The sequence below is a fragment of the Pleurodeles waltl genome, chromosome 12, assembly GCF_031143425.1.
Source record: "Pleurodeles waltl isolate 20211129_DDA chromosome 12, aPleWal1.hap1.20221129, whole genome shotgun sequence".
Classification (NCBI taxonomy): Eukaryota; Metazoa; Chordata; class Amphibia; order Caudata; family Salamandridae; genus Pleurodeles; species Pleurodeles waltl.
The window spans coordinates 125,772,107-125,782,270 of record NC_090451.1 but is presented as its reverse complement, the minus strand read 5'-3'; the positions used below and the strand labels follow the sequence as shown (position 1 = coordinate 125,782,270).

The 10,164-nt window shown below is 42.7% G+C and overlaps 3 non-coding genes across 3 annotated transcripts; all 3 read right to left on the bottom strand.

Moving 5' to 3' along the window:
• Positions 1-1,063: 1,063 nt before the first annotated feature.
• Positions 1,064-1,145, bottom strand: TRNAL-AAG (transfer RNA leucine (anticodon AAG)). The gene has a single exon. It is a non-coding gene; the product is annotated as a tRNA-Leu (tRNA).
• A 4,109-nt stretch (positions 1,146-5,254) lies between these two features.
• TRNAL-AAG (transfer RNA leucine (anticodon AAG)) lies at positions 5,255-5,336 on the bottom strand. The gene has a single exon. It is a non-coding gene; the product is annotated as a tRNA-Leu (tRNA).
• A 4,117-nt stretch (positions 5,337-9,453) lies between these two features.
• TRNAL-AAG (transfer RNA leucine (anticodon AAG)) lies at positions 9,454-9,535 on the bottom strand. The gene has a single exon. It is a non-coding gene; the product is annotated as a tRNA-Leu (tRNA).
• Positions 9,536-10,164: the final 629 nt, after the last annotated feature.

Genomic DNA, 10,164 nt, shown 5'->3' with positions numbered 1-10,164 from the left:
TCCAAAATGGGCACAAGATAAGGAGTGAAGGAGCAGTGGTTATTTGCACATCTCTGAATTCTGGGGTGCCCACACTAGCATGCGAATTAAAGGGCATTTCTCAAATAGACGTCTTTTTTACACACTGTCTTATATTTGGAAGGAAAAAATGTAGATAAAGACAAGGGGCAGTAACTCTTGTTTTGCTATTCTATGTTTCCCCAAGTCTCCCGATAACATTTTTTACCTCACTTGTGTGGGTAGGCCTAGCGCCCGCGACAGGAAGTGCCCCAAAACACAACGTGGACACATCAAATTTTCCCAAAGAAAACCAAAACCTAGGTAAAAGACATTGTCATTTGCAACGCCAATAGCTCTAACTCTCACAAATGTGAGACCTTTCGCATTGCAAATGCTTGTTTTTTTGTGCAGGCAAGTGTGCGTGGAGCCTGCTTTGGTTCTTAAGACCTCAGACCTAAAGCAAAGCTTAGACAGAAACATAGCAATGTGCCCTTTGCACACAGTTAGAGATCCTACTAAATGGAGTCATATATAGGTCTGCACGGCCGTTTTGCACAATTTTGTTGTGATATAAAGTTTCGGTAGAGCTCAATGAGAGCTGGTAGCTATGGCCGAGTAGTTAAGGTGATGGGCTTGAAATCCTTTGGGGGTTCCCTGCACGGGTTTGAATCCTGCTGACTACCTCTGTTGTTTATTTTAAACCTGATTTTTAAAATAACTGTGAAGAACACATTTACCAACTTTATTTGGGAAGATAGATAATTTACTTTAAATCTTTATTTAACAGAGGTTCGATTTTATTTTGCAGAGAGAAGAGCGGGTGACCGCGTGGGGAGAACAAATTATTTGTTAAACCTTCCATTTGAAGGTGATCTAAACAGAATGAAGCAAAACAACAGCAGCGCCAATCAGCCGATTTCTTGGAGTCCACGGTTTAGGAGTTTACTTAGAAGGAGACTGTAAAAGAGTTTTAAAATTAGGGACCTATTGGTAGAGTCACTGTTTATGCAAATTGAAGGGTCAGAAGGGAGATGCGTCATTAAGATCTGTAAAAATCTATCTCTGGCAGCGGTGGGATTTGAACCCACGCCTCCAAAGAGACTGGAGCCTTAATCCAGCGCCTTAGACCGCTCGGCCACGCTACCTGTTGCTCTCAGTGTGTCCGTGCACTTCATGAGCACCGTAACCCTGAGTCTCCTCCGTGAGTGTGGAAAGTCGAGTTGATAAACCATTTCATGGACATGATTACAATGTCGGGAGGGTGATGTGGTAATTGAAGGTTATCTCTCTTACTCAGTCACTGCACAAGTCTTCTCCCACCTGCTCGGACCTAGTGCAATCACCTTAAAAGACAACACTCTCCGAGCAATGACTTCCAACCAAGGTATAAGCACCTGCTCTACATAGGCAATGTGACTCCATCATTTTCTAATGAAACAAGTGTTCATACTGGTGGGCTCATTTCTTTGGGTGGGATCTAATGAATGAGCAGTTCATTCAAAAATAACTGAGGAGTTGCACGTATTCATGACATCAGCCCTATTGCCGCACCCAGTCTCCCCAACATACTGTTTAGCTTTCCAGTGACGTCATGTCTTGTGTGGCCTATTCACATTCCGCTGTTAATATTTTTTAGCCAATAGAATTTCACAGGCTCCCGTCTTTGAGCTCACATTGAAAAGGCACAAGTCCCAAAATGCAACCGGGTGCTGTTTAAAACTCCAGCACTGGTGGGCGGTGCCCCAGGTGACATGGGGTCCACCTGGATGCCCTGACTGCCTTTTCACGTGACAGTCACAGACACACACAGGACAGAGGTTCAAAAGCTATTCTGAAAGAAGTAAGCACAACAGGCCCACGTGAAACTAAACTTTTTAAATAGATGATTTTTGTTTCTATTGACCTGGTTCTCACTCGTTCTGCGCGCCAAGTCAAATGTAAATGAGCCCCGCAATAAAAATGCACAGAGGATGGTAAAATTCACTTCACTCTGCGTTCGTTGATGCTGAGAGCATGGTTGTCAGCCCGCACGCTTGTTATTTTGATGTGAAATTACTTGATTGCTTTGTGATAATTTTCATTACTCCGAATTGCAAGCTCCCCTACCCCAGTAATAATGTTTGAGGTATTGCTTCCCTACCACACCAACAAGGCCACCCTCTGACCAAGTCCTTTGCCTCTCTTCAGAACTACCATAAGCCCCTCCATGCACTAGGAACTTTTTGCTTGACGACCATCTAGGCGTCCTTGGAATATTGATATTTAGAAGTAACAATGTTTGTTTATTTTAACTAACTGACCTTTTTAGGGTCTCGCTTGATAGACTCTGTAGTATTCAGTAAAGGGCTTGGAGCCCGCATGTCTCTCACCATTTTTTTATTTATGTGGCACTCTTCTTTACAGTTTCCTAATTCATCAAGGCATGTCTTGCATCATTTCCGTTCCTCTCTGTAGAGCAGCGACCAAGCGTTGATTGATTCAGCTTAATCAGTGCCTGACCGCTGCTCCCCACCTGATCAAGGTACTATTTTTTCCTTTTACCTTCTAGTGCCCTGCAAACAGAAGGCTTGTGACTGGCAAAAACATGCCCAGCAGGACAACCAAAACTGTTAAGTTTTAAATTTAAATCGAACTTTCTTTTATTTTGCCAAATCGTCTTTTCCCACGTTCCACGCATGTTTTCTTTTGCTTTTGTTCGTGGGCACTCTTCTCAAAAGATGACGATTAGCTCGTTTAAAATATTGCAAATCAACAGTGTTTCTTTATTATGTGTAAATTCTGAAATTAATCTTTAACACATAATCCTGCGGTACACTTCAATCCACCCCACTCCAATCTTCCCCACTACAATCCACCCCATCCAGACCACTTCACCCACACTAATCCACCTCACTCCAGTCCAAATCACTCACCCGAATCCAATCCACTCTAACTCATCCTACTCCAATCCTCTCCACCCACCCCAAGCAAATCTGTCTCACTCCAATGTGCCCCACTATAATAAAAAACAATCTGCACCACTCCAAAACAATCTGTCCCACTTCGATCCAAAACAATCTGCCCCACTCTACTTCAAAACAATCTCCCCTACTCCAATTCAAAACAATCTACCCCACTGCAATCTGCTGCACTCCAATCAAAAACAAACTACCACACTGCAATCCAAAACAATCTGCCATACTGCAATCGAAAACAATCTGTCCCACCCAAGGCAGTGGTGGCTGGTGCACTTTGAAAGGAGTTGGTGGGAGGGAAAAATAGTTCATCTGAAGCTAAGTGAAGAAATTGGAATAAAATAGTGCATTTTAACCCCTTCGCTGCCAGCCTTTTCCCCCTCAGGTGCCAGGCATTTTTTTGGCTATTTGGGGCAGGGCGCGCTTAGGCCCTCATAGATTTTTGTCCACATAAGCTATCCACGCCAAATTTGCGTCCTTTTTTTCCAACATCCTAGGGATTCTAGAGGTACCCAGACTTTGTGGGTTCCCCTGAAGGAGACCAAGAAATTAGCCAAAATACAGTAAAAATGTTGTTTAAAAAAAGAAAAAAATGGAAAAAAGGGCTGGAGAAGAAGGCTTGTGGTTTTTGTCCCTGAAATTGGCATCAACAAAGGGTTTGCACTGCTAAAATCACCAGCTTCCCAGCTTTCAGGGACAGGCAGACTTGAATCAGAAAACCCAATTTTTCAACACAATTTTGGCATTTTACTGGGACATACCCCATTTTTACGATTTTGTGTGCTTTTAGCCTCCTTCCAGTCAGTGACAGAAATGGGTGTGAAACCAATGCTGGGTCCCAGTAACCTAAACATTTTTGAAAAGAAGACAACATTCTGAATTCAGCAATGGGTAACTTGTGTAGATCTTACAAGTGTTTCCTACAGAAAATATCAACTGAAATAAAAAAAAAAATATTGAAATTGAGAAGAAAAAAACAGCCATTTTCCTCTACGTTTTACTCTGTAACTTTTTTCTGCAATGTCAGATTTTTGAAAGCAATATACCATTACGCCTGCTGGACTCTTCTGGTTGCGGGGATATATAGGGCTTGTAGGTTCATCAAGAACCCTAGGTATCCAGAGAAAATAAATGAGCTGCACCTTGCAGTGGGTTTTCATTCTATACCGGGTATACTGCAATTAATTTGCCGAAGTATATAGAGTGAAAAATAGGTATCAAGAAAACCTTTCTATTTCCAAAATGGGCACAAGATAAGGAGTGAAGGAGCAGTGGTTATTTGCACATCTCTGAATTCTGGGGTGCCCACACTAGCATGCGAATTAAAGGGCATTTCTCAAATAGACGTCTTTTTTAAAAAACTGTCTTATATTTGGAAGGAAAAAATGTAGATAAAGACAAGGGGCAGTAACTCTTGTTTTGCTATTCTATGTTTCCCCAAGTCTCCCGATAACATTTTTTACCTCACTTGTGTGGGTAGGCCTAGCGCCCGCGACAGGAAGTGCCCCAAAACACAACGTGGACACATCAAATTTTCCCAAAGAAAACCAAAACCTAGGTAAAAGACATTGTCATTTGCAACGCCAATAGCTCTAACTCTCACAAATGTGAGACCTTTCGCATTGCAAATGCTTGTTTTTTTGTGCAGGCAAGTGTGCGTGGAGCCTGCTTTGGTTCTTAAGACCTCAGACCTAAAGCAAAGCTTAGACAGAAACATAGCAATGTGCCCTTTGCACACAGTTAGAGATCCTACGAAATGGAGTCATATATAGGTCTGCACGGCCGTTTTGCACAATTTTGTTGTGATATAAAGTTTCGGTAGAGCTCAATGAGAGCTGGTAGTTATGGCCGAGTGGTTAAGGTGATGGGCTTGAAATCCTTTGGGGGTTCCCTGCACGGGTTTGAATCCTGCTGACTACCTCTGTTGTTTATTTTAAACCTGATTTTTAAAATAACTGTGAAGAACACATTTACCAACTTTATTTGGGAAGATAGATAATTTACTTTAAATCTTTATTTAACAGAGGTTCGATTTTATTTTGCAGAGAGAAGAGCGGGTGACCGCGTGGGGAGAACAAATGATTTGTTAAACCTTCCATTTGAAGGTGATCTAAGCAGAATGAAGCAAAACAACAGCAGCGCCAATCAGCCGATTTCTTGGAGTCCACGGTTTAGGAGTTTACTTAGAAGGAGACTGTAAAAGAGTTTTAAAATTAGGGACCTATTGGTAGAGTCACTGTTTATGCAAATTGAAGGGTCAGAAGGGAGATGCGTCATTAAGATCTGTAAAAATCCATCTCTGGCAGCGGTGGGATTTGAACCCAAGCCTCCAAAGAGACTGGAGCCTTAATCCAGCGCCTTAGACCGCTCGGCCACGCTACCTGTTGCTCTTAGAGTGTCTGTGCACTTCATGAGCACCGAAACCCTGAGTCTCCTCAGTGTGGAAAGTCGAGTTGATAAACCATTTCATGGACATGATTACAATGTCGGGAGGGTGATGTGGTAATTGAAGGTTATCTCTCTTACTCAGTCACTGCACAAGTCTTCTCCCACCTGCTCGGACCTAGTGCAATCACCTTAAAAGACAACACTCTCCGAGCAATGACTTCCAACCAAGGTATAAGCACCTGCTCTACATAGGCAATGTGACTCCATCATTTTCTAATGAAACAAGTGTTCATACTGGTGGGCTCATTTCTTTGGGTGGGATCTAATGAATGAGCAGTTCATTCAAAAATAACTGAGGAGTTGCACGTATTCATGACATCAGCCCTATTGCCGCACCCAGTCTCCCCAACATACTGTTTAGCTTTCCAGTGACGTCATGTCTTGTGTGGCCTATTCACATTCCGCTGTTAATATTTTTTAGCCAATAGAATTTCACAGGCTCCCGTCTTTGAGCTCACATTGAAAAGGCACAAGTCCCAAAATGCAACCGGGTGCTGTTTAAAACTCCAGCACTGGTGGGCGGTGCCCCAGGTGACATGGGGTCCACCTGGATGCCCTGACTGCCTTTCACGTGACAGTCACAGACACACACAGGACAGAGGTTCAAAAGCTATTCTGAAAGAAGTAAGCACAACAGGCCCACGTGAAACTAAACTTTTTAAATAGATGATTTTTGTTTCTATTGACCTGGTTCTCACTCGTTCTGCGCGCCAAGTCAAATGTAAATGAGCCCCGCAATAAAAATGCACAGAGGATGGTAAAATTCACTTCACTCTGCGCTCGTTGATGCTGAGAGCATGGTTGTCAGCCCGCACGCTTGTTATTTTGATGTGGAATTACTTGATTGCTTTGTGATAATTTTCATTACTCCGAATTGCAAGCTCCCCTACCCCAGTAATAACGTTTGAGGTATTGCTTCCCTACCACACCAACAAGGCCACCCTCTGACCAAGTCCTTTGCCTCTCTTCAGAACTACCATAAGCCCCTCCATGCACTAGGAACTTTTTGCTCGACGACTATCTAGGCGTCCTTGGAATATTGATATTTAGAAGTAACAATGTTTGTTTATTTTAACTAACTGACCTTTTTAGGGTCTCGCTTGATAGACTCTGTAGTATTCAGTAAAGGGCTTGGAGCCCGCATGTCTCTCACCATTTTTTTATTTATGTGGCACTCTTCTTTACAGTTTCCTAATTCATCAAGGCATGTCTTGCATCATTTCCGTTCCTCTCTGTAGAGCAGCGACCAAGCGTTGATTGATTCAGCTTAATCAGTGCCTGACCGCTGCTCCCCACCTGATCAAGGTACTATTTTTTCCTTTTACCTTCTAGTGCCCTGCAAACAGAAGGCTTGTGACTGGCAAAAACATGCCCAGCAGGACAACCAAAACTGTTAAGTTTTAAATTTAAATCGAACTTTCTTTTATTTTGCCAAATCGTCTTTTCCCACGTTCCACGCATGTTTTCTTTTGCTTTTGTTCGTGGGCACTCTTCTCAAAAGATGACGATTAGCTCGTTTAAAATATTGTAAATCAACAGTGTTTCTTTATTATGTGTAAATTCTGAAATTAATCTTTAACACATATTCCTGCGGTACACTTCAATCCACCCCACTCCAATCTTCCCCACTACAATCCACCCCATCCAGACCACTTCACCCACACTAATCCACCTCACTCCAGTCCAAATCACTCACCCGAATCCAATCCACTCTAACTCATCCTACTCCAATCCTCTCCACCCACCCCAAGCAAATCTGTCTCACTCCAATGTGCCCCACTATAATAAAAAACAATCTGCACCACTCCAAAACAATCTGTCCCACTTCCATCCAAAACAATCTGCCCCACTCCAATCTGCCCGACTCCACTTCAAAACAATCTCCCCTACTCCAATTCAAAACAATCTACCCCACTGCAATCTGCTGCACTCCAATCAAAAACAAACTACCACTCTGCAATCCAAAACAATCTGCCATACTGCAATCGAAAACAATCTGTCCCACCCAAGGCAGTGGTGGCTGGTGCACTTTGAAAGGAGTTGGTGGGAGGGAAAAATAGTTCATCTGAAGCTAAGTGAAGAAATTGGAATAAAATAGTGCATTTTAACCCCTTCACTGCCAGCCTTTTCCCCCTCAGGTGCCAGGCATTTTTTTGGCTATTTGGGGCAGGGCGCGCTTAGGCCCTCATAGATTTTTGTCCACATAAGCTATCCACGCCAAATTTGCGTCCTTTTTTTCCAACATCCTAGGGATTCTAGAGGTACCCAGACTTTGTGGGTTCCCTTGAAGGAGACCAAGAAATTAGCCAAAATACAGTAAAAATTTTGTTTTAAAAAAGAAAAAAATGGAAAAAAGGGCTGGAGAAGAAGGCTTGTGGTTTTTGTCCCTGAAATTGGCATCAACAAAGGGTTTGCACTGCTAAAATCACCAGCTTCCCAGCTTTCAGGGACAGGCAGACTTGAATCAGAAAACCCAATTTTTCAACACAATTTTGGCATTTTACTGGGACATACCCCATTTTTACGATTTTGTGTGCTTTTAGCCTCCTTCCAGTCAGTGACAGAAATGGGTGTGAAACCAATGCTGGGTCCCAGTAACCTAAACATTTTTGAAAAGAAGACAACATTCTGAATTCAGCAATGGGTAACTTGTGTAGATCTTACAAGTGTTTCCTACAGAAAATAACAACTGAAATAAAAAAAAAATATTGAAATTGAGAAGAAAAAAACAGCCATTTTCCTCTACGTTTTACTCTGTAACTTTTTTCTGCAATGTCAGATTTTTGAAAGCAATATACCATTACGCCTGCTGGACTCTTCTGGTTGCGGGGATATATAGGGCTTGTAGGTTCATCAAGAACCCTAGGTATCCAGAGAAAATAAATGAGCTGCACCTTGCAGTGGGTTTTCATTCTATACCGGGTATACTGCAATTAATTTGCCGAAGTATATAGAGTGAAAAATAGGTATCAAGAAAACCTTTCTATTTCCAAAATGGGCACAAGATAAGGAGTGAAGGAGCAGTGGTTATTTGCACATCTCTGAATTCTGGGGGGCCCACACTAGCATGCGAATTAAAGGGCATTTCTCAAATAGACGTCTTTTTTACACACTGTCTTATATTTGGAAGGAAAAAATGTAGATAAAGACAAGGGGCAGTAACTCTTGTTTTGCTATTCTATGTTTCCCCAAGTCTCCCGATAACATTTTTTACCTCACTTGTGTGGGTAGGCCTAGCGCCCGCGACAGGAAGTAACCCAAAACACAACGTGGACACATCAAATTTTCCCAAAGAAAACCAAAACCTAGGTAAAAGACATTGTCATTTGCAACGCCAATAGCTCTAACTCTCACAAATGTGAGACCTTTCGCATTGCAAATGCTTGTTTTTTTGTGCAGGCAAGTGTGCGTGGAGCCTGCTTTGGTTCTTAAGACCTCAGACCTAAAGCAAAGCTTAGACAGAAACATAGCAATGTGCCCTTTGCACACAGTTAGAGATCCTACTAAATGGAGTCATATATAGGTCTGCACGGCCGTTTTGCACAATTTTGTTGTGATATAAAGTTTCGGTAGAGCTCAATGAGAGCTGGTAGTTATGGCCGAGTGGTTAAGGTGATGGGCTTGAAATCCTTTGGGGGTTCCCTGCACGGGTTTGAATCCTGCTGACTACCTCTGTTGTTTATTTTAAACCTGATTTTTAAAATAACTGTGAAGAACACATTTACCAACTTTATTTGGGAAGATAGATAATTTACTTTAAATCTTTATTTAACAGAGGTTCGATTTTATTTTGCAGAGAGAAGAGCGGGTGACCGCGTGGGGAGAACAAATTATTTGTTAAACCTTCCATTTGAAGGTGATCTAAGCAGAATGAAGCAAAACAACAGCAGCGCCAATCAGCCGATTTCTTGGAGTCCACGGTTTAGGAGTTTACTTAGAAGGAGACTGTAAAAGAGTTTTAAAATTAGGGACCTATTGGTAGAGTCACTGTTTATGCAAATTGAAGGGTCAGAAGGGAGATGCGTCATTAAGATCTGTAAAAATCTATCTCTGGCAGCGGTGGGATTTGAACCCACGCCTCCAAAGAGACTGGAGCCTTAATCCAGCGCCTTGGACCGCTCGGCCACGCTACCTGTTGCTCTCAGTGTGTCTGTGCACTTCATGAGCACCGTAACCCTGAGTCTCCTCAGTGAGTGTGGAAAGTCGAGTTGATAAACCATTTCATGGACATGATTACAATGTCGGGAGGGTGATGTGGTAATTGAAGGTTATCTCTCTTACTCAGTCACTGCACAAGTCTTCTCCCACCTGCTCGGACCTAGTGCAATCACCTTAAAAGACAACACTCTCCGAGCAATGACTTCCAACCAAGGTATAAGCACCTGCTCTACATAGGCAATGTGACTCCATCATTTTCTAATGAAACAAGTGTTCATACTGGTGGGCTCATTTCTTTGGGTGGGATCTAATGAATGAGCAGTTCATTCAAAAATAACTGAGGAGTTGCACGTATTCATGACATCAGCCCTATTGCCGCACCCAGTCTCCCCAACATACTGTTTAGCTTTCCAGTGACGTCATGTCTTGTGTGGCCTATTCACATTCCGCTGTTAATATTTTTTAGCCAATAGAATTTCACAGGCTCCCGTCTTTGAGCTCACATTGAAAAGGCACAAGTCCCAAAATGCAACCGGGTGCTGTTTAAAACTCCAGCACTGGTGGGCGGTGCCCCAGGTGACATGGGGTCCACCTGGATGCTCTG